This window comes from Oryctolagus cuniculus, chromosome 7, assembly GCF_051225735.1.
Source record: "Oryctolagus cuniculus isolate XC-2025 breed Fujian yellow rabbit chromosome 7, ASM5122573v1, whole genome shotgun sequence".
Taxonomy (NCBI): domain Eukaryota; kingdom Metazoa; phylum Chordata; class Mammalia; order Lagomorpha; family Leporidae; genus Oryctolagus; species Oryctolagus cuniculus.
This window is the reverse complement of record NC_142873.1, coordinates 15,190,296-15,213,058: the sequence shown is the minus strand read 5'-3', so window position 1 is coordinate 15,213,058 and position 22,763 is coordinate 15,190,296. Positions and strand designations below refer to the sequence as shown.

General features: G+C 60.2%; 2 pseudogenes; both read left to right on the top strand.

Annotated features, from left to right (window-relative positions):
* The first annotated feature begins 208 nt into the window (after positions 1–208).
* LOC103345898 (uncharacterized) lies at positions 209–10,888 on the top strand (annotated as a pseudogene).
* Positions 10,889–18,121: 7,233 nt separating this feature from the next.
* On the top strand, positions 18,122–22,253 carry LOC100340624 (adenomatous polyposis coli protein 2 pseudogene; annotated as a pseudogene).
* Positions 22,254–22,763: the final 510 nt, after the last annotated feature.

Below are 22,763 nucleotides of genomic sequence, written 5' to 3'. Positions count from 1 at the left end.
AGGAGGGAGCTGAGGTCCCAGAGACAGCTACGGGCTGAGAGGGCATTGGGAGACCCCAGGGCTGGCCATGGAGTGGGCACTGCAAACAGCCCCCCAGGGGTCCCAGTGGGAAGGGCAGGAGGCAGCTCTAAGCACTGCCTGGTGAACTAACCACACTGCTCCCCCCGAGGTACCGTGAGAACCTAACACGACCCCACCGGGGGCTGCGATGGCCCAGGAGCTTGAGGCCAGACTCTGCCAGAAGGGGAACTGGCACCTGGCCCTGGGAGAGCCCTCACTGGCCATGGCTTTCTACCTGGCGGCCTTCAGCTGCCACACCCCCTCAGCTGTGCACAGCATGAGGAGCGCCCTGACCAAGGCCCAGGGGTGGCCATGCTGGACACCCTGGAGGCCTGGTGCCACGGCAACAGCTGGATCCCCACTGTGCACTGGGATGCATGGCCGTAGTCTCCCTGATGGCCACCCTGGCCTCCGCCTTACTCGGCGCCCTCTGCCCAGACCACCTGGCCGCGGTGCTGCATGGGCTGGCCAGGCTACTGGCCCGCGGGCACCACAAGGAGGTGGCTTTGTGCTATAGCCAGCTGCTGGACTCCCACTCCCAGTCCATGCTGGAGCTGCAACTGAGCCGTGCCCTGGCCTGGGTGCTGTCTGGGGCTCGGGCTGCGGAAGCTGTGGCTGACTACCTGGGTGCCTTTGCCACCAGTGCTGACCACACCCTGGCCTTTGTCCACACCCACCAGCGGCCCTACCTCCCCGCGGTGCTCCACGCCCTGCAGAGCCACATCTCGGAGCTGCGGGGGCTGGGGACAAGGATGGCTGGTGGGTCCTGGTGGCCATGGAGCCTGAGGACACCCCAAGCACCACCCTGTCACCTGAGGCACTGCTGGGAAGTGGCAGCTACGCGGACTGCCTGGCAATGTGCAGCCAAGCCCTTCAGTTGGCCCCCACAGGCTGTAGCCAATGTAGGCAAGCAAGTCTGCCCCTTGGGCGGGGCTGGGGATGCCAACATGACTCGGCAGACCCGCCTCTGCCCTCATGGAGCACCCAGGAAAGAAATCACCAAAACTGGGTCTTTGAGAACCAGCAGGGCTGCAGCTCTGATTGGGGCGGGTTCTCGGAGCAGCTGTCGTGTGAGTCCTCCCAGCTGCAGGAGCAGAACCTGCAGGGGCAGCCAAGGGGGCAGCAGGAGGGATGGGGCGGCCTCAGGGTGGGGGATTGAGGACCTGGATCCTACACGCGTTGCGGGGAGCAGCCATTGGGGGTCTTAGCCTGTGGAGCGGCTAAGCCTCTCTCCATGGCCTCTGGCTGCTGTGCAGAGAATGTTCCAGAAGAGTGGGAATGCAGAGACCCTGGGCCCCGTGAGAGAGGAGGGGTCAGAGCAGGAGGGAGTGGACAGGAGGGTCTGAGGCTTCCCTGGGCCGGCAGCACTGCTGGATTCAGCCCTGGAAGGAGGGGCGTGAGTCAGCCCTGGACCCTGCACTGGGTGGGGCGATGTCAGGGTTCCCAGACCCCCAGGTTGAGACGCTGCTGCCCCTGGGCCTTAGCGGCTCCCCTTCCGGGGGCAGGCACCGTGTGCAGGGGACGCAGCCTGCACTACGACTCCATGAGCTCCTGAAGCTGCGTGGCCACTCCACGCTGGCTCCCAGGTGTGCATGGGACAGCGGCTACACCTGTCTCCAATGGTTGCGGTGCAGAGCCAGCGAAAATGCATCCCAGAGCCTTAAAGCCGTGTCACCGTGAAGTGCTGGAAGACACTGTGAGCCGATCGAGGAACATGCGCTTTGGTGGCTGCCATGGAGCCTGGTGCCATGGGCGGCTCGGTCTGCAGGCCAGGCTTCAGAGACAGGGAAAGGTGGAGGGAGACACAGGGCCAGAGGCCTGGAGGGGCCAGTGGCCAGCTACCTCTCACTGAGGGCTTGGCCCCAGCTTAGGGGTCCCGGGGGTGTCCTCACTGGCCCAGCCACCGCAGGTGTACAGGGCCAACAAGAGCACATGGAGCAATCATGGTAGGCTGGGGTGTGTTCCCTGCAGTGTCCATAAGCAAACCCCCATGGTGCTCCCCAAAGGAGGAGCCAGTGAGAGAGACAGGGGAGGGAGGAGGAGGAGCTGGGGTGAGCAGCTGGGTGGAGGAGCAGCTGGGGGAGGAGTACCTGGGGTGGACGAGGACCTGGGGGGAGGAGAAGCTGGGGGGGGAATACCTGGGGGTAGGATTACCTGTGGGAGGGGTATACCTGGAGGGAGGAGTACCTGGGAGAGGAGGAGCAGACAACGGGGAGCCAAGTGTGCTGGGACTCTGCCGGGCTGGGCCATGTCCACCTTGGCTCTGAGGTGGGCAGAGAACCGTGGTCGGCAGGACCCGGGTCACTTGGGGGTGAGCAGCCACCCGCAGGAGCCGGCTCACCCTGAGAGGGCAGCAAGTGCGGCTGCCTATGGCACTTGTGTTCCAGGCTCCAGGTCACTGTCTGAAGTGCTGGGAGCACTCAGCAAACCCGACCAGACTAGACCAGACCAGACTGGAACCTGTGCGAGGGTCAGAAGTCCCCTGGCACACAGTTCTGCAGTCTGGGAGGTCACAGCAGGCACCAGGAGCGGCACCAGGAGCGGCACCACAGGCCCGGCAGTGGTGGCCCCAAGAGGGGCTCTGAAACGTCGATCTCATAAAGGGACAAAAGCTGGCTGGATGCACCCCAGAGGCACGGACCCCACCGGACAGGGCAGGGTTGGGGGCCTCCACGTACCACTGCCACGAGTGGGGTGGACGCTGGCATGTGTTGTGGAGGCCATGGCAAAGGCTGTTTCCCTGCCCCTGGTGGCACATGGCCACACTGGGCACAGGACAAATGGCAGCAGGTCACAGGCCAAGGGCAGCTCTGACGCCAGTCTCCCGGTGAACATGCGGGCAACACGGCTCCGGCACCTGCCTGCCTTCCATTCAGGGATGTTCCCCAGGAAGTGCAGAGAAGGGAGAGGTGGGCCCCGGGCAGGAGCTGCCTGGCCATGTGACCATGTTAGGCGCTCCACCAATCCAGCACAGCAGACATGACATCATGTGTTTCTGAAGTCCCCTCCTAGGAGCCAGAGCAACTCCCTATTTAAAGGCAGAATTCCAGAGAGAGAGCTTCCATTCACTGGTTCATTCCCCAAATGGCTGCCATGATGCAGGCTGGGCCAGGCTGGAGCCAGGAGCTCCATCAGAGTCTCCCACAAGGTGCAGGGGCCCAAGCACTTGGGCCATCATCCACTGTCCAATGTCAGCAGACATTGCACAGAGAGCCACAAAAATTCTAGATCTGAAACACATCAGAGGTGGCAGAAGAGTCAGTGGACGTGAGGACGGAGTGAGAATTGAGGTGCAGCCCCCGGGTCACACCAGGACACCCCAGGTGTGTGACCTGTGACCCCGGGCCACACCAGGATGCCCCAGGTGTGTGACCTGTGACCTGTGACCCCGGGCCACACCAGGATGCCCCAGGTGTGTGACCTGTGACCCCGGGCCACACCAGGATGCCCTAGGTCTGTGACCTGTGACCTGTGACCCCGGGCCACACCAGGATGCCCCAGGTCTGTGACCTGTGGCCTGTGACCCCTGGGCCACAACAGGAAGCCCCACGTGTGTGACCAGACTCTCAGAAGGAGAGGGGTAAGGAACTCCCCACACCCCAGACCCCTGGGGTCTCCTGGGATGCCGATCCCCGGGATCCGTGAACACATGTACAGCTCGGGCCGGCCTTGCTCTGTGCAGCAGCGACCAACAACAGGGGCTCGCGACTGCTGGCACGAGGCCGGGGCCTCTTGGCAGTGGTGGTAGTCTCAGGGTTGATCTCACACTGGACTCTGGCCGACGTGAAGTGGGGACAGCCACAGCCGGGTGCACATGTGTGCACGTGCCAGGCCTCCTGCCCGCCATGGGGTCTGGGTGTAGAGGATTGCCGCTGCTGCCATTGCTGCTGAGTTTAAAGGTAGCGCTGAGAGCCTGCAGGACTTGGGAGGAACGCCGGGCACAGGGTCGGACAACCGGGCTGGGCCGGGAGCTCTCCTGGGCGCTGAGGGCCCCTCCCATGGAGTATGGCTGGGGGAGACAGAACCTTGGGCTCCTCCTGGCCCTGGGCCTGCTGCGCTGCCTTCCCTCTCACACAGCTCCGTGCACACACGTGTGACGGGGATGTTCGCGGCGCACCAGGCCCGGCCTGACCCACTGGGTCCTCACAGGCCGACCTCACAGGTGTGCCGACCACTGGCACTTCTGGGCCCAGGTGGAAGAGGTCACAGGCAAGGGGACCCAGGAAAGGGTCCAGGGCTCGGCAGCGGCACCGCTGCCTCCTCCTCCCCCCTGGCCTGACAGGGAGATCCAGTCCAGAGAGGCACGGAAGCCTGGGGTCTCCAGGTAGCCCCCAGCAGGCAAGAAACCCAAGGCCCCTCCATGCGCAGTCAGAGCCAGGGCCGGTCCCCCTAGAAACCTCAGTGCTCCAATTCCCTCAGTGACCGCCAGGGGGCGAGGAAGCTCCAGCTCCAGCTCCACTTGGTCTGGGGTGAGGCGGACACAGCGGTGCTGGGGTCAGCGCCGCCCACCCCAAGCTGGTTATGGGGTCTGCTTCCCACCCTGCTCTGTCCCTGAGGGGCTTCAAGACCCCCGTATCCTCGCGGCCCCAAGTTCTGGACTGCTGGACGCCAGAGTGAAAGTAACCGCAAGGGGTCCAAAGCCCCAGGGCAGGGCAAGAGGCCTCGGGTGCCACCTCTCAGGGGGTCCCCAACGTCTGTCTGTCCCCTAGGTGAGCGCCTGGCCACCCTGCTGGTCACGCGCGCTGCCGCCGCCTTCTTCCTGGACGGCCTCGCGGAGGACATGCTGCGGCATCTGCACGACGCCTTCCGCGAGAGCCCCTCCGCCGCGCGCTGGCAGTTCCAGGCCGTGCTGTCCATCCGGGACCAGGAGCGCGTCCGGGCCCAGGCCCAGGAGGCCGCGGACCTGGGCTTCGCCTGCTTCCAGGAGGCCGTGTGGAGCCGCCCCGAGCTCCGCGAAGATGCGGACTGCGAGCTGCTGGCACAGGTGACTTGGGCGCTCTGAATCCTGCTCCACATGGCACCAGCCGGGGCCTAGCCTGCGCTGGGCACCCGCCTGGCCGAGTGCCTGCTGCTGGCCGGGGACATACCGGATGCCCGGGCTCTGTGCGAGGGCCTTCTGCGGCCCACTGGCCCTGGGGACGCCGCGGAGGACCTCGCTGGGGAGCATGCACAGCTGCTGGGGGAGCATGCACCACTGCTGGCGCTGTGCGGCTTTTGTGTGCTGCACCCCAGGGAAGCACAGGGAGCCTGGGAGGACTTCCCCGCGGTGGTGGAGCAGAGAGGGCTGCACCCGCGGGCTGTTGCGGGTCTGGCCGGCAGCGCCTTCCTGGGCACAATGGATTATGTCACCGCGTGCGGGCTTTGGCCAGAGGAAGCACTGGTTGGCCTCCAAGGCCTTCGTGCCCTGGAACCAGCGCGGGCTGCTGCTGATCATGCTGCAGGAGGAGGGCCGCCAGATGCTGCAGTGCCTGCCCCCGCCCCCCGCCGGGTTGCCAAAGTCAGGCTGCCAGTAGTACCTCCACGCCCCTGCCAGGGCTGCTGTTCCTGTCTGGTCCTGCAAGGCGGCGGCGATGTTTCTTCCTGTTCTGGGCGAGCTCCCTGGACACAGGGGACACCTTGGGCTCTGGGTTGGACACACCCCTCTGCCAGACACTGAGAGACAACAGCACCCGTCACTCCCGGTTCCATTTCCTTCTGGTCCTCCTTTCTCTGTTCACATACCAGTCACAGCGCTGAGCTTGGCTGCGCCAGGTGTGTATCAGGTGTGCACCTGCTCCCACCCGACAGCCCCAGATGTTTTGCTCTTAGTTCCAAGGCCTCTAGGTGGCATCCCCCCTCCCCTCACCATGGAGATGGCCCTGGGGGTGCTGGGTCAGGGAGCAGCTCCCCTGCATGGCCCCTGACTTCAGAAGCCCCTCCCCCCATTTGAGAGACTTAAGGACCCAACGGGTGAATCTCCAGCTGCTGCCATTTGTTCTCCTCAGTTGGGGGGAGGTGTGTGGGAGGTGCTTCAGCGGGCAGGGGGCAGCGGTGACATCAGCACACACACAGATCCTGCAGTCCCCTGCTGGATCCCCGGGGGAGGAGAAACCCTCAGGACCAGGGACTCCCTCCATTCTCTCTGGGAAGTGTCACCATCATCCAGTCTGCCCCCGACCTGCGCCCCTGAGCCCACAGGGCCAAATGGCTCGCTCCTGCTTCTGCAGAACAGAGAACTGAGGCAGAGTCTGCTCAGGGTCAGCCCTCCTGCTGACCCTCTGCCCACCCCCAGGCCTGCTGTCTGAAGAATACCCACCCACGGGGTGGCAGGAGGCTGGAGCCAGAGGCTGGGGTCCAGGGTCAGCCACCAGGAAGGGCAATCAGGGTCCTGCGGTCAGCGCAGCCCGTGAGGGTCCCTCTGGGAGCCCAGTGTCTCCACGGCCCGACCAGAAGGGCTGCACAGGCCAGGTGCACAGGGAGGCCTGTGCACCCCCCCACACCTGTGTGGATGAGAGGTGCGTGGCAGGCCCAGCCTGAGCCACCTTCCCGCAGGGATGCCCGCGGTGTGTACCAGCTGGCCTCATTGCTAATGGAGCTGGACGTCGAGGATGAGGCTGCGCGCCTGCTGGCCACCGATGCCCTGGGCCGCCTGGGCCACCTGGATGACACTCACAGGGCCCTGCAGGCGGCGCTGGCGCAGGGACCGCTGGTGGCCGAGGTGCTGGTGCGGCTGGCGCTGCTGCAGCTTCGCAGGGGCTTCACCTTCAATGCCCACCAGATGAGGAGCCCAGGTGGGGGCTCTGCCCCTGACCCCGTCTTCCGTGCTCCACCTGGCAGGCTGTCCAGGACACAGCCAGGGCAGTTGTCCCCCAGTGGTTAAGGGAGGCTCCCGGCCCTCAGGGCCCTACCTGTCTGGCCCTGCGACCCCTCTGCTCCTGGGTGAGACCCACTCACACCTGCGTGCATGCTCCAGGGGCCACACTCTTGGAACAGGGGCAGCAGGTTAGGTGCGGAGGGGGGGACTTCAGGCTGGGGAGGCCTGGCCAAGGGTCCTGTCCGCCTCTCCCCGGCATCCCCCTAGCCCTGGGGGCAACAGCATCCTGGAACAGGAGCTGCTGGCCAAGGCACTGGAGCATGCATGAGCCGCCGGCAGGTGGCAGCAGGGGGTCTCCTTGGGGACCGCCTCGGGAGGTGGGGTCTGTCCTCCCAGAGCCTTCCTGCTTTGTTCCTGGCTCTGAGCTTGAGGATCTGGGAGCCTTCTTCCAACTCCAGCTGGCAAGGTGTTCACCTGTGTGTGGGAGCCTGGCGACCCTGAGACCCCCACCCCAGCCGCGCGAAGGCATAGCAGAGCCACACCCTGCACTTTCTGGGCTCCAATCCAGGGGCGAGTTGGGAGCACCCCCAGAGTCTCGGGAGCACGAGGAGGATCGGGCAGCCGTGCCTGAGGGGCTGCAGTGACCGGCTCCCCCTGTAGCTGGTGAAGAGGCTTGTCCAGGCCAGGGACACTGCCTGCCACCAACGCTGAGAAATGAGGGGTGGACGCCAGGACTCACCTGCAGGAGGAGGGGATCCCACCCCAGTGGCCTGGGAGACTGGATGCAGCGAGCCCCCTCCTTGGAACGTGAGACCGCCTGGAGGAAGCCACGGAGAGAGAGACGGAGACCCGAGCGGACCGGCAACAGTCCAGGGCCCCATCTGGGGCGTCCGAGACCCCCAACCAGGAAAGGCTTTGTGCCTGGTGGATTTCCCCGCGAAGCACCGACATTTAGAGAGACCCACAGAGGAGGGAGAGACCCTGACCCCAGAGCCAGGCAGGCGCCCCCTTCAGAAAGCAAGTGGGAAATGGCGCAAAGAACAAAAAAAGCAAAGCTCATGCAGACTCTGCATAACACGCGTTTTCAAGGACTGCTGAAGCCCTCCTGCAAGACCCCTACACCTAGCACGGGGCCCCCGAGCCCCCCGGGCCCCAAGGTCATCTTCTACACCTAGAGGTGCTGACCACGGGACCCCGCCCAGGGTAGGCAGGTGGGCCTCGGCCCCCCAAGCCCCGAGGTCTTCTACACTTAGCACAGGGCCCCGCCGGGGGGCGGTGCCCTCCGTCTCCCAGAGCCCCCAGGCAGAGGCCGGCTGTGGCCATGGCCACCCAGCCCGTGCCCAGGGCGGCGCCTTTGACCAGGTGATGGCAGGGTGTGCTCTGGGGGCCGTGTCCAGCCTTGTTCAGGGGCTCTGGGTAGCTCACTTCAGGATAGAGGCCGGCGAGAGATCCCTTCTGGTGCCCAGTAGAAATGGGGTGGGCGGTAATGGGGTTCATTGTCATGGCCAGAGTGCGGCAGGCAGGGCAGCCCCTCCAGACGGAGTCCCACCCCCGCCCGCCTCCCTTCCAGGAAGCCGTGGCCGACATCATCTCTGCCCTGAAGCTGGACCCAGCCGCTGTGGTCCCTGAGCTCCACTCTCTGAGGCGCGACGCCCAGGGCCTCCTCGAGCAAGGCCTGCACGCTCACTGCTGGGCGCTGCTGAGCCGGCCCCTCCAGGAGGACGACGCCCAGGGCCTTCTGGCCGCTGGGGAGGCACTGGTCCAGATGGACGGCGCACAGCCCAGTGGCACCTGCTGCTGGCGGACGCCCTCATGGCGCTGGGTATGCCCGGCCTGCGCCACCCTTTGACCTGATCCGCCGGGAAAGCGACCCTGGACGGCAGTGACTTCTGAGGCCTCAGCCATGACCACTGACCTCCCTCTGTGCCCCGCGGAGGTCCGGCCCTGCCCGGGTGGCCTTGCCCCACATCTCCCTTGTGCTGTGCCAGCAGCTTCCTGAGAGCGGTGTCCCTACTTCCGGTTCTGCTGGGGCTGGTGTGGGGACCACCCCTTGCTGTGACCATGGGGGAGAGGCAGGGGCTGTGCAGCAGGTGAATCCGCGTGCCTCTGCTCGCAGACCCTCGCCCACGCCCACACACCCCCTCCCACCCCCACAAGCAGCTATGAGGCAGCCGGTGCCCGTCTGCAGGGGCCCTGCACGCCGCTCAGGAGTCCGCGGCGGCCCGGGCGGGGCCTGCTCCTGCTGAAGCAGGGAGACTTGCGGGCCGCGGCCCGAGACCTGCAGGGCCTGGCCAAGCAGGATGCCGCGGACCTGGGCTTCCTGCTGCGGCTGCTGGAGGCCTCCCAGCAGCAAAGCCTCGCCCAGGTGCGCCCTCGGGGTGAGCGTCGCGTGTGCGATGCGCGCGAGCAGCATCACCAGCTGGACCCGGGTCTCCGGCCGGCCGCTATGGCCAAGGGCCTCTGGGCTCGCTCGCAGGGGGCGTAAGCCTCCGGGGGGGCCGAGGGAGACCCCTCGGAGCCCGCGCTGCACCAAGCCCGCCTCGTGCAGGGCGGTGCCACAGCTTCTCCCGGGCCTGCGCATGCCGGGGGCTCCCGCGGCCTCAACCAACAGCACCCGATGGTGGGCTGGGTACCGGAGCCCGGATCCGGGAACACGCGCGGGGGTCAAGGCTCTGATGTGGGGCCGGGCGGGGCCTCTGGGGCTGGAGACGGGGCTGGGCGGGGTACTGAGCGGGTACTGGGCGGGGGGGGGGGCGCTGGGCTGGGCCTCTCGACTTGGGGAGCATGCTGGGGGCCTCTGGGCATGGAGGCGGGGTCTCAGAACTATGATAAGCACCTGGCAGGGATCCCTTGGCTCTAGGAGGAACTGGGCGGGGCTTCTGAGCTCAGAGGCAGGGCTGAGGCAGCATCTCTGAGAAGCTGCGGGCTTGCCTCTGGAGTCCAAGAGGCTGCTGAGCGACGCGAGCAGAACCGGAAGTAGCAGTTCCCCACTTCCGGTGGCTGGCGGCCGGTGCCCCCCACTTGGTCTGCGCACTCCTTCCGCTGCACACCCAGCCCAGCTGTGTGGGGCCTGAGCGCGCCCTCCGGGCCGGGCCGCAGTCTGGCGCGGGGTCTCTGTACAGCCTCTCCCGGGAGTTCATGAGCCCAGGAGGGTGACCGAGGGGGCTTCAGCTCGGCCTGGAAAGGAAGGCGCCGGCGGCATGGCCAGAGCTGGGCACTCCCCGCCGGCCCTGCCGTCCGGAGGGTGAGGTGGGGCCGGGAGTGGCTGAAGCGCCGAGGCCTGGTCAGCAGCCTGCTCGTCCCTCGGTTGGTTCGCTGCCTTCCCGGCTTTGGGTCACGGAGGCCGGTGGGCCGCTGTCCTGGGGGCGGGGACAGCCTGCGGAGGCCAGCGGGAGGGGCTGCAGAGCCAGCTGGGACGCAGGGAGCACGGGGAGGGGGCCCCAGAGGTGGGCGGCGCTGGGCGCGGGCTGGGCAGACCCAGGCTCTCTCCCTCCCTCCCTCTGAGCAGGCCGCTGCCCGGGAAGCCAATGCCCTCCTGGACATGGGGCGGCTGCGGCAGGCGCTGGGCTTCAGCTCCCTGGCCGTGCTGGCTGGTGGTGGGGGCACCTGCCACCTGCGCCTGCGTGCCACCTGCCTGGCCCAGCTGCGGGAATGCGACCTAGCCCTCAGGGACCTGGACCAACTGCTCCAGGAGGGTGCAGGCGATGGGGACCTCCCGCGGTGGGCGGAGGACCTCTGTTCTGAAGGCCACCTGCTGCTGAGCCTGGGGACGAGGTGGGGGCCGCGGCGGCCTTCAGCCGGGCCCTCACGCTGGCACCTGCCCCTGCCCAGAGCAGCCTGTGGGGTCAGCTGGGCCGGACCCCCACCATCCGCTAGTTCCTGCACCAGGGGCAACGCTGCCTGGAGCAGCAGCGCCACGCAGAAGCCTGGACAGCAGCCCAGAGCGGCCTCCTGGTGGACCCCAGCCACCGCGGCCTGAAGCGGCTGAAGGCCAGAGCCCAGAGAGGGGTGGACTCGGGCTGCTGGCTGCACTGACCCAGCCATGGCGCCCTGTCATCTTCAGCCTCGGGGTATGGCCCACGCAGCGCCCCAGATCAGGAGGAGCCTGGCACCAGGGTGGGTCCCAGTGGGATGACCAGCCTCCATCTTTTTGGCCCCGGGAGTAAAGGGACAGCTTCCTGGGAGGGTCGTCCCAAGGCTGGGGACCCTGGCGCACGCCTAGAGCTGGGAGGCTGAAGCAGCAGCCCAGGTCTCGCCCAGGACCAGGCCACGCCCTCATGCTGTGCCTGGAAGCCCCTCTTTGGGCCTGAAGCTGCCTCCCACCTTGGCCCTGGCCTGAGTCTCAGGGCTGCTGCTGAGTGCTTTCCTGGAAGTCACTCACGGGGCTGCTCCCCATCTCGGGCCATGGGGGGCCCAGTGAGCCTGAAAATCCTGAGTGGACCCTGCTTGGAGCTTCCCTGGAGCTGCAGACAGCAGGGGACTAACCGTCCAGGCAGGCTCTTGCTTCCTGCCGAGGAGCATGGAGACCCCTCCCAGGCAGGTGGGGGAGCCCAGCCGTGCCCTGTCTCTGCCCATGCTGCACCATGAAGAGGTGCTGGCAGACCAGACCCCAAACCCCCTCCCAGGCCGCCTGCCCCAGTCTCTGCCTGCTCCTCCCTTGGGCATGAGCCACAGCGCCCCCACCCCTCACCTCCTGTTATGCACCTGTCCCACCCCAAGCAGCAAAAGTGGCCCTGGGGGTCAGCAGCCCCACCCTCGTCCCCTTTGAGTGCTCCCGGCACCTGCTGGGCTCTGACCACAAGGACAGGGGCTACAGGGACAGTGCCTCCCACTGTGAGGATGAGGGGACCGTGGTGGGGGGGAGCTCCACTGCCTCTCTCCTCTCCGCCTCCCCACTCAGAAGCTCCCAGGAGGCCTTGGCGAAGTTTCCTGGGGCACCGTTTTCACCAAGTTTTTCCTCCAGTGTCCACTGTCCTCCTTCTGTGTCCACCATGTGCTCGTGGGCTCTACAAAGATGGCCTAACAGTGCGAGGAGCCAGGGATGGGGCCAGGTTCTGGTCAGTGCCCAGGCAGTGAGGTGAGGGCAGGTGCCGAGGGGCCGGGCAGCCGTGCCTCTGGCCTTGTCCTCCCCACCCTGGTGTCCTGCCCTGTCCATCCCTGGGAGGCCATCAGAGCTTGGCTGCTGGGGTGCAGACACCCGACCTGCCCAGCCCCTCCCACCCCAGGGGGCAACAGCACCCTTGGCTCATCTGGCAGGGGAGGCACCGGGCTACCACCAAGTGTCAGGTTGAAGCCCTCACCCCCCAGGGGGTGGGACTGGGAGGTGATAAGTGGTGGGACTCACGGGGGAGAGGACATGGCTGTGCCCTCCTCAGAGTCTGCTGGAGCCTTGGCCTTGAACCCCAGCCTCCAGACTGAAATAAACTCCTGTGCATTTTCAGATATAAAACTTAGTTTTGTTCATTTAGTTTCTGTTTAAGCACATTCTATAATATAACAGTGCCACTTAAGAAAGTAAAGCCCTACAGGTGTCCCTCACGTCTTTTAGAACACAACAGAAACACCTTAAGTTAGGCCCTCTTGGTGCTTCATGACCAGATTCCTGCATAATTTTCACACATTCAGATACAAAGCATACTTGAAAGTCAGATTCAGACACCATCCGTCACAAGTAGAACATTTTTCCAAGTCCACGATTATACTTGCTCATTTCTCTCCCAGATTTACTTATACCGGAATCCTTGTCATGGCTCTATAATGAGTATACTCTCCATTTCTAGTCCTTTTATTTTTTTACAGTCTATTTTAGAATCCATTCTTTGGATTATTACCCTCCCTCCTCTGCTTGACCTTGAGTGTGTGACGTGTGGTTTTCTCTTGTTTCCAGCATTTCCAACAATCCTATCCAGAGTGAAAGCCTGGTGACTACTTCATTCCCACCCTTGCCTTCCTGCAAACACAGTGGAATCAGGTGCTTGTCAATCATGAGATGTAAACAGTGAGTACTGGGGCCCCATTGTGGCATAGTGGGTAAGCCTGCCACTTGCAATGCTGGCATTCCATGTTCAGTGCCAGTTTGTTTATGGCTGCCTCTCTTTCAGTCCAGCTCCCTGATAATGGGAATAACAGCAGAAGATGCCCAAGTGTTTGGCCCCTGTCCCTCAGGTGGGAGACCTGGATGAGCCCCCAGCTTTCCCCTGGCCCAGCCTTCGTGGTTGCAGCCATCTGAGGAGTGAACACATGGATGGAAGATCTCTGTTTCTCCTTCTTTCTCTGTAACTCCGACTTTCAAAATAAATAAAAACTTTTTAAAAAGTGAGTTATCTGGAAGCTCTTAATGCTGGGTACAATTGCCCCATGCAATATGTAGGCTGGACTTGGTGAAGGCAATGGATATTTGGGTGCTTTGCCCAGGTTGTCTTTTCTGGAGAGAGCTGGAGATACGTAGAACAAGACTTCACAATAACCCCTTGTACTACTAACCTTCCTGCTGACCACCTCTCTGCTGTTTGTATTTTTTATCACAAAATAATTGAGGCTACAATTTAGAAATGATAATACAGGTCATCTCCTGAGACCATACATGGATTCTTTTTTTTTTTCTTTTTGAGGATATCTAGGGCTTTATTTTGTAATGCAGAGGCCATACAGCAGATGGAAGATCTCTCTCTCTCTCCCTTTCATTGTAAGTGTACCTCTCAAATAAATAAAATCTTGAATCAGGAGGAGAGGGAAGGGGAGGGGGAAGAGGACGGAGAGAAGGAGAAGGAGAAAAGACTAAAACATGCCTTCCCTGTCCCGGAGCCGGCATGGGTTGCCACTTGCACCATGGGCACCAGTTCGAGTCCCGGCTGCTCCAGTTCCCATGCAGATGGCTGGGAAAACAGTGGAAGACAGCCTGAGTGCTGGGGCCCTGCACCCACATGGGAGACCTGGAAGAAGCTCCTGGCTTTGGCCTGGCCCAGCCCTGTCCGATGGGGCCACTTGGGGAGTGAACCAGTGGATGGAAGACCTCTCTCTCTCTCTCTCTCTCTCTGTGTGTGTGTGTGTGTGTGTGCATGTGTCATTCTGTCTTTCAAACAAATGACCCAAGACAGCTTCAAAACCAAATGAGGTCTGAGCTCTGGATTAACACAGGGACCAGGATCTGCCCACTCTCCATGAAAAGTCCTCTTCTGCACAGGGAATGCTGGGAGCTCTCTTTCCTTACTCAAAGCTCTGCTCAAATAACACCCATCCCAGCCTTACACTAGCTGGGCCCCCGTTCAGGGGCAGCCAAGATGAGCCCGAGTTGTGGGGGCAGGTCAGCTATGTGTGGGCTGCCTCAGGGCCTTTGCACAAGCCAGTCTCCACCTGACTGCTCTTCCCGCTCATCTTTCGTCTGGTTGCTACTTAAGTGTCGCCTCCTGCACAGATCTTCCTCGGACACTTTATCCACGTCACCGGGAGTTAGGTCCTGTGTCTGACCATTGTCTCTGCAGTTATACGGCCTCACCTTACAGTGGCTGTCTCTGCCCACACACCATGAGCACTGAGGAGCTGGCAGACACGTCTTCCCCATCCCCCTGATTTTTTGCTTGGCAATTTTGCAAGATGATTGCATTTTTCCTGAGAAACCCCAAAGGAAGATTAGTTCACATAGTCAGTCAGATAAAGCTGAATAGAAATAACACAAGACAGAGAAATGCAAGGAGGGCAGGGTTTGGAAGCTTGCAGTCTTTGAGATATCAAGATTTATTTATTTATTTGAAAGGCAGAGGTAGAGAGGGAGAGATCTTCCATCTGCTGGTTCACTCCCCAAATGGCTGCAATGGCCAGGGCTCAGCCAAGCTGAAGCCTGGAGCCTGGAATGCCATCTGGGTCTCCCATGTAGGTGGCAGGGCCAAAGGACTTTGGCCACTCTCTGCTACTTTTTCAGGCACAAGACTCAAACGGGCTCATGTGGGTTCTGGCATCAAAGGTGGTGGCTTAACCAGCTCTCTTGCGGTTTGTTTCCTATTTTTTGAGAGATTCTCTAAAATAAGTTAACTTTGATTTTCATTTGTCAGAAATTTCTCAGTAAGTAAAACAAACTGCTGGTAGTTGTCATGAAAAGTGGAAAGAGTTAGCTATTTCTTAAAGGAGAAGAGACTTTCACACAGATAAACCAACAGGTCACTCTGGTTAGTCAACAGTTTGTGTTTGTGCACAGTGCCTTAGGGTCCCCAACCAATACAACAATCAGTTGAGCTGGAAAACAGGCTGAACTAAGTGGCATGCTTTCACAAAGTGACCAGTCAGGATTTCCCATACAAGAGTTCTGTGTGGTTCTAAAACAAAATTCCACCAATTGCTTTGACACACATTTGTCACTGGTCTAGTGATCCTCAATTCATTAGCCCTCAGACTTGGCTTGGCTTGGCTTGGATGTCCATCTAACCTATGCCTTCTAGAATGACTCCCTTTACAATCATCAGACAAAAACCTATCACGTTAAGACTTTGTATACATAAACAACTGCATCTTAGACTTTTAGTCCCTAGAACCATGAGCTTAATAAACTTCTTTCCTTTATTTTTTTAAGACTTTATTTCTTTACTTGAAAGAGTTACAGAGGGGCAGAGGCAGAGAGAGAGAGAGAGAGAGAGAGAGAGGTCTTCAATCGCTGGTTCACTCCCTAGATGGCCACAATGGTCAGAGCTGTGCTGAACTGAAGCCAGGAGCCAGGAGCTTCGTCCAGGTCTTCCACGTGGGTGCAGGGGCCCAAGGACTTGGTACATCTTCTGCTGCTTTCCTAGGCCATAGTAGAGAGCTGAATCAGAAGTGGAGCAGCTGAGACTAGAACTGGTGCCCATATGAGAAGCCAGCACTGCAGGCGGCTGCCTTACCTGCTCTGCCACAGCACCGGCCCCCAACTTCTTCCCTTTATGATTATCTAGTCTCAAGTGTTCTGTCTTGGTGACATAATAAGGATCAAGACAGTCACAAACTCTGAGATAGTAAAATACACTGAGCATCAAGAGCCCAGTGGAACTAGTCAGAAGTCAAATTACCAGTATCTCTACCTGACTGCAGATCCATTGGGCAACTGGAGTTTAGGGCCCAGTCAATGCACCTGTGTTCCAAGCAGTCTATGGTGAGTCATTGAATGGTCTCAGTAGAATCTCCAGAATGACCACTGTTGAGGATCTGAGATAAAAAGACACAGCTGTGGTTAAGCCTTAGCATTACAAGAGGAAACTCTGCTTGCAGATACAGTCCCTCAGAGCATAGCAGAATGCTGATCGTCCATGACTGCTTGGGGCAGCGTGGCGCTCAGGGACTAAAGGATGTTCAGAGGGGGAGTGAGCTTGCATCACCATTAAGTGTGGCTCCACGGGTGAGAGTGCTGCTGGCTGTTGGTGCTCAGAGGTACAGTTCGGTGGTGAGTCTGCCCTGATGGGCTGACTTTCACAATGAGAGCTGACACCAACAATTTAGTTTTGCAAATGTGTATTCATACAACTGCATTGTCCTTGATCTTTTAGAGAGGTTTAAACAATGAACACGGATCTTTATTGCCACAGCTACAGAACAACCAGACTTTCCTAAGTTTGCTGGAACATTTTTATTCTCACCCTTGCATAGTGGAACCAATGTGTCAGACTATTTCTAGTTTGAATATCCTGATTACTCCATCAGATTCTTGTGACCCATCATGCATTTTAACATCACATTGCTTTAGCCTGAAAAATCTCCTGAAACCACACTTCCCAAGTACAAGCTGTTTTTTTTAAGACTTATTTTATTTGTTTGTAAGGCAGAATTAGAAAGAGAGAGGGAGAGAGAGATACAGAGCTCTTCCACCCAATGGTTCACTCCCCAGATGGCTGCAGTGGCCAGGTCTGGGCCAGGCTGAAGTCAAAGCTAAGAGTCAGGAACTCATCCAGGTCTCCCACATGGGTAGTAGGGGCCCAAATACTTGGGTCAGTGCTGCTGCTTACCTGGGCCCAGTGGCAGAGAAGTAGAGCTGAAGTGTAGCATTGAGAACTTGAACCAGGGCTCCAGTATGGGATGCCAGCATTGAGAATTAACCTGCTGTGCCACAGTGCCAGCCCTGCAGATGTGAGTCTTTGTCCCTTCATTCAAGTAGCTACTATTGATGGAAATCTATTGGTTATCTGAGATAGTAATAGGAGAGTGAAGCAGAATGGTTAGAGAGAATGTAAGAACATGCTAGGTTTGGGTTTGATCAGTAAATAATTATTCAGTATGTAGACACTTTAAAAGAATGAGCTCTAATGCAACTACCTGTCCCCAAAGAACTCATTTACTGGGGAAAGGTGAGGTTAAATGGCACAACAGCTGGGATGCCACTTGGGACACAGACATCCAATATAGGAACGCCTGATTCGAGTTCTGGATCCTTTGCTTCCAATCCAGCTTCCTGATAAGGTGCATGCTGGGAGGCATCAGGTGATGGCTATAGAACTCGGGCCCCTGCCACCCATGTGGGGAACTTGGATTGAGTTCTAAACTCCTGGCTTCAGCCTGACCCAGCCCTGGCTGTCATGAGCATTTGGGGAGTGAACCAGCAGCACTCTGCTTCTTTCTCTATATTCATCTGTCTCTCTCAAATAAAATTAAAATAAACAAATATTTTAGAAGATGTTTATATATGAATCTGAAATTTTGAGGTATGTGTTTTAAATGTACTTCAGAAATTATTAGGAAAAATCTAGTTTGATTTGAATATTCACTTTTTTGAAAAAAAAAACTCTCTTTTTTTGTGAGTCTACTAATGAGCTTGTTGAGTACTTGTAGTAATGAACATGATCAAGTGCTTCATTGCAATCATCAATTAGTTGAGAGCAAAGAGCTAAGCGGTCCATAAGTCAGAGAGGCACAGAATGAGCAAATACATCTACATCTGAAGACATTAGAGACTCAAAACTAACAATCAAAATGCTCTTGACAGTTGAAGTCTCTATCATCCAGAGGTAGCCCTGTAAATTAACCACATTCTTTCTTCTGCCAAGGAACTTGATATTGAATGCAGCATCAAAAGACGGCCCAGTAAAATGGTCTGTATTCACATTAGGGTAAAATACATTTCTGAAAAACACAGAATTGGATGACTCAACTACAAAATATTTCTGACTCAAAGCAAATCCCAAGTGTTATCAGTATCATCATCAGTGTGAGCAGTAGCCCCTCATGACCAGTGTCCCCGGAATGATTCTGGATCCCCAGTGTCACCATCCCCGGCATGAGCAGTGAGACCAGTGTCCCAGTATGACCCATGTCACCATGCCCAGTATGAGCAGCCTCTCCGGGGTGACCATCTCTAGCATCCCAGGTCACCAGTATGTCCAGCATCACGAGGAAGGTAAGTCTGCAGAGGGGAGAAGAATTCAGTCAGAATTATTGTTCTAAGTCATCTTTGGACAATGGGGAAAACTGCCCTCCCTGGTGTTCTTTTGAGGCTTTAAGGAAACTGGTGGCTGGATTTGTTTTCTGTTACTGTAACCCAATAGCAAAGACTGGATAATTTATTAAGAAAAGAAATCCATTTCTTGGAGACTAGGAAGCCCAAAGTTGGGGGCTGCATCTGATGGGAGCTTTCTGGTTGGAAAGGAACTCTCTGTAGAGTCCTGCAGTTGTGCAGGGCAGCTCATGTTGAGACAGAGAAAGTGTATGAGCTTTGGTCTCTCCTGCTTTTCTTATAAAGGCACTAATGCAAACCCAGGAACCCCACTCCCATACCTCATCTAATCCTAATGACCTCCCAAAGACCCTCACCTCAAATACCATGTAACATTGAGGACTAATTTTCTTTTTTTCTTTTTCTTTTTTAGACAGGCAGAGTTAGACAGTGAGAGAGAGAAATAGAGAGAAAGGTCTTCCTTCCGTTGGCTCACCCCCCAAATGGCCACTGTTGCCAGCGCACTGCGTCAATCCAAAGCCAGGAGCCAGGTGCTTCCTCCTGGTCTCCCATGGGGTGCAGGGCCCAAGCACTGGGGCCATCCTCCACTGCCCTCCTGGGCAACAGCAGAGAGCTGGACTGGAAGAGGAGCCACTAGGACAGAACTGGTGCCCCAACTGGGACTAGAACTCGGGGTGCCGGTGCCTCAGGCAAAGGATTGGCCTAGTGAGCCGCGGCGCTGGTCTTTTTTTTTTTAATTTAAAATTTATTTGAGAAACATAGACACAACACCCCCCCTCCCACCTGCTGGTCCATGCCCTCAAATGCCCACAACTGCCGCCCAATCCCCAAAGGGCATGGCATGGCCTTCTGCTCTGGCCGCCCAATCCCAGGAGCATGGGGCTGGGCCCTCTGCACTGGCCTCCCTATCCCAGAGGGTGGGGCGGGGCCGTCTGTTTCGGCCACACCCAACCCCGCTCCCACCCTCCACCCATCCAGGCCGGTGCTCCGGGACCACAAAGGCCTGCAGACGCTGCTGCAGCACCTGACCTCCCGCAGCCTGACCATTGTGAGCAACGCGCGGGGCATGCTCTGGAACCTGTGGGCCCATAGCGCACAGGACCAGGAGCTGCTGTGGGACCTGGGTGCCGTGGGCATGCTGCGCAACCTGGTGCACTCCAGGCACAAGATGATCGCCATGGGCAGTACCACCTCCCTGAGCAACCTGCTGGCCCACCGGCCTGCCAAGCACCAGGAGCCGCCAAGGCCGTATCCCACGGCACCTGCGTGCCCAGCCTCTACGTTGGCAAGCAGGGGCGCTGGAGGCGGAGATCGACGCCTGCCACCTGGTGCAGGCGCTCGGCCTTCTGGAGATGCAGGCCCTGCCCTAGGCCGCCGAGGCCGCCGCCAAGAGGCTGCTGTTGCCGCCCCTGCGGCACCTGGACTGGCTGCCGCGGGACTATGCCTCTGACTCAGGCTGCTTCGACGACAACGCCGCACCATCCCTGTCCGCAGCCACCCCAAGCCCGCCAGCCCGGCCGTGCTGTTCTTCTTCCTGGGCAGCCCCTTCCTGCAGGGCCAGGCGCTGGCCCGCACCCAGCCAGTCCGCCGCGGCCTGGAGCTTGAGAAGGAGGCCGGCGGCGAGGCGGCCGTGGCCAAGGCCAAGCTGGCGCTGGCGGTGGCGTGGATCGACTGTCTGGTGGAGGACATCTCGGGCTTGCACACCTCGTCGACTGACAGCTTCAGCCTCAGCTCCAGGGATCCCCGGCAGGAGGCGCCGAAGGAGGGCCAGGCGCAGTCCTGCTCCTTCTGCCGCGGCCCCGAAGGCGGCTGGCCGGAGGTAGGGGGCCGGGCGCACGCCCTGCTCCGGCTCAAGGCGGCCCACGCCAGCCTGTCCAACCGCAGCTTTAACAGCGGCAGCACCAGCTACTGCCCGCGGGAGCACATGCAGCCCTGCCCGCTGGCCGAGCATCGCGAGGAGCTCCTGGGCGGGCAGCCGCAGCCAGCTTGGCTCGACCTCGACCCGGGGGGCAGCCAGGCCGAGGGGCCCACCCGGGACGCCGCTGGCGCCGACGCCTGCGTGTGCACCATCAAGCTGTCGCCCACCTATCAGCACGTGCCCCCCCCCCTCGGCGGCCCCAAGGCAAACCCCCGCCGCGACCTGGAAGCAGGCCTGGCTGCCAGCGGAGGGCCTGAGCCAGGTGCCCGAGAAGCTGTGGGCTGGCCGGCCGCCCCCAGAGGCTGGTAGCATAGGAGGGGCCCCTCTCACTGTCCCGCTGCAGCTTGCTGTCTTCGCTGTCCTCCGCCGGACGCCCGGGCCCCTGCGAGGCCAGAGACCTGGACAGCGACTCCTCCCTGGAGGGCCTGGAGGAGGCCGGCCCCGAAGAGGCGGAGCTGGGCGGGGCGTGGCACGGGCCCTCCTCCCTGCCCATGGCCATCCCAGCGCCCCAGCGGGGCCGTGGCCAAGGCCTGGGCATGGAGGATGCCACGCCATCCAGCTCTTCCGAGAATTGTGTGCAGGAGATACCGCTGGTCCTGAGCCGCTGCAGCTCCGTGAGCTCCCTGGGCAGCTTCCAGAGCCTGTCCATCGCCAGCTCCATCGCCAGTGACCCCTGTAGCAGGCTGGGCAGCGGCATGGTGAGCCCCAGCGAGCTGCCCGACAGACCATGCCGCCCAGAGGGCTTCACGGTGGAGAAGCTGGACGAGAAATTCTGCGCCTCCAACCTCAGCGTGCTCGCCCTGCAGGAGCACTCCTAGCAGCAGGACATGGAGCTGAGGCTGCTGCCGCCCGCCTGCCCCGACCACGGCACTGGCTGGGATGGAGGTGGCGCCTGGTGCCGCTGGGGAGAAGTCTCCGGATGCCAGGAGGGGCCGGCGCTCGCGGGCTCCCGCAACCACATGGCTGCGGACCAGCAGCTGGAGCTGCTGCACGAGTGCCTAGGGGCCGCAGTGCCCGTGTGACTCCGCAAAGTGGCCTCGGCGCTGGTGCCCGGCCGCCGGGCGCTGCCCGTCCCTGTCTACAAGCTGGTGCCCGGGAGGATGACTCGTGAACCAATTCGGCGGAAGGCATGCTGGTCAGCTTCTCCAGCGCCGCGTCCCTCAGCCACAAGACCCTGCAAGGGCCACCCAGGGAGCAGCCCTGAGGCTGGCTGGACAGGCAGGAGCCCCCCGGCCTTGCAGCCCCCTCTAGCCAGGTCTCGGGGCACTGGCTCAAGGCCGGGGGCACCAGCTGGAGCCCAGAGCAGGCCCGGGGCACAGGCAGGAGCCGGGCCAGTCTGGAGCTGCCCCTGGTCCGGCTCCCAAGTGCCCATTTGGACTGGGCTTAGGATGAAGGGGGGGTAGTCCCTGTGCCTCAGGATGCCCACCGAGGAGGCCGGGTACTGCTTCTAGGACTCTGATGAGGCGCCCTCCTCGGCCGGGCTGCCCCCGTGGCGACCATCTGCCATCCCGCGGGCTCTGAAGCGGGGCGGGAAGGAGGCCCCGGCCCCAGCCAAGGCGGCTGCTCAGGTCCAGCTGCACCCCTGGGCCCAGCCCCGGGTGATCTCCGACAAGACCCCACCTTGCTACTCCCTGAGCTTCTTGGCCAGCTCGCTCAGCAAGCCAGAGCCATATGAGCGGCCGGCCAGCCACCTGGGAGGCCGGGAGCCCATGGTCCCCCAGGCCCTGCACCGGGCAGGTGGACATGACAGCTCCCCCAGCCTGCACTCTGAGGAGGCACTCCTGCACCACTGCATAGGCTCAGCCGTGCCCAGGCGCCGGTCTCCGGCCTCTGGCCCTCATTGCAAGGCATGGGCTGCCGGGCAGGACTAGTGGCTGGCAGAGGCGCCCCGGGACTGTAACCAGGAGGCGGCCAGCTCAGACCGGGCCACTGACCTGGAAAGCATGGAGTGGCCCGCCATCCAGGAGGGCACCAACTCCATGGTCACATGGCTGCACCAGGCTGCCGCAGCGGCCCCCTGCGAGGCCTCCTCCCAGTCTGACTCCCTCCTGTCCCTGGGGCCTGCTCTGGAGGACTAATTTTCAACATGAGTTTGGACACACACACACACACACACAGACAATAGCAATAGCTTTGTTTCCTTATTGTCAAATAACTAAGCCAAATATTGTGGCTTGATTTCTATAAATGAATCCCCTGAAATGTATATTTAGATATGTATTAATAAAATCAGAAAAGTAATGCTGATTCCATTGGGGGTGACAATGAGGTATACAAAGAGAGATTTTTCACTAATTTTTAAAAAATTTTATATTTCCTTTTTTTAAAGATTAAGATTTTATTTATTTATTTATTTGAGTGGTAGAGTTACAGACAGTGAGAGGGAGAGAGAGAAAGAAAGGTCTTCCTTCTGTTGGTTCACTCCCCAAATGGCCACAATGCAGGAGCTGCACTGATCTGAAGCCAGGAACAAGGAACTTCTTCCCAGTCTCACAAGTGGGCACAGGGGCCCAAGGACTTGGACCATCTTCTGCTTTCCCAGGCCACAGCAGAGAGCTGGATTGGAAGAAAAGCAGCCAGGACTCAAA